This window comes from Cavia porcellus, unplaced genomic scaffold, assembly GCF_034190915.1.
Source record: "Cavia porcellus strain 051 isolate PalLab524CR breed Dunkin Hartley unplaced genomic scaffold, mCavPor4.1 scaffold_29, whole genome shotgun sequence".
Classification (NCBI taxonomy): Eukaryota; Metazoa; Chordata; class Mammalia; order Rodentia; family Caviidae; genus Cavia; species Cavia porcellus.
Genome location: NW_026947512.1, coordinates 25,216,713 through 25,217,447, shown reverse-complemented (window position 1 = coordinate 25,217,447; position 735 = coordinate 25,216,713). Strand labels below are relative to the sequence as shown.

At 33.6% G+C, this 735-nt stretch overlaps 1 long non-coding RNA gene across 5 annotated transcripts in view; it reads right to left on the bottom strand.

Moving 5' to 3' along the window:
* Window positions 1-735, bottom strand: part of LOC106028760 (uncharacterized) — an 83,230-nt gene that overhangs the window by 41,591 nt on the left and 40,904 nt on the right. The window lies entirely within an intron of this gene.

Sequence of the window (735 nt, the reverse complement as noted above, 5' to 3'; positions counted from 1 at the left end):
CTGTTGATTATAAATAGAGGTCTTGAGTGGAGCCACCCTGAGAGAAGAGTCTCGGCATGTTCTGAACTCAATGCATATGCTCAAACATGAGAATTCTAATTGTGGAATGACGGACGTGCACATGTTTTCTCTGTAAGTGAATAGTTTGGTAATAAAAAGCATACTCCTGACTTTCTAACTGGAGCCCTCAAAACATCAGTGACATGAAAAAGACCATCATATTAAAGCAATTCTGCTTTATTGATTCTGAAAATAATTTGTCTAAGAATGCCCAGAAATCACTTAAGATTGACAGAGAATAAGCTGATGAAAAGTACATTATAGTTAAGATAAGGAAGGCAACACTGTGAAGGACAAAGAAAACAGCCCCAGAGAATGCTTCACATATTTTGTATGCATTCAAAATGCTTCACAGATTTTAAAATAGCTTTTTAAACATTCGTATCTGCATCTTTCTGGAATCCATAATTGTTAATGATTACTAATATCAGCTCCAGGCATACTATCTAGTGAGATGTTCTGAAGCACTAAAGATGTACAAACCAATCTTTATCTAAATAAATATTTTGATGGTTATTTACGCTCTCAGTGTATAATAGGAAATGAAGATATGAGAAAAATCCACAGTATTTTCTGGGTGTCATAGAAAAGAGCTAAAACTGACAACATTCTTAAGTATAAGAAAAATGAGTCTGATAAAAATATTACACTAACCAGAAGAGTATTAGAATCAGT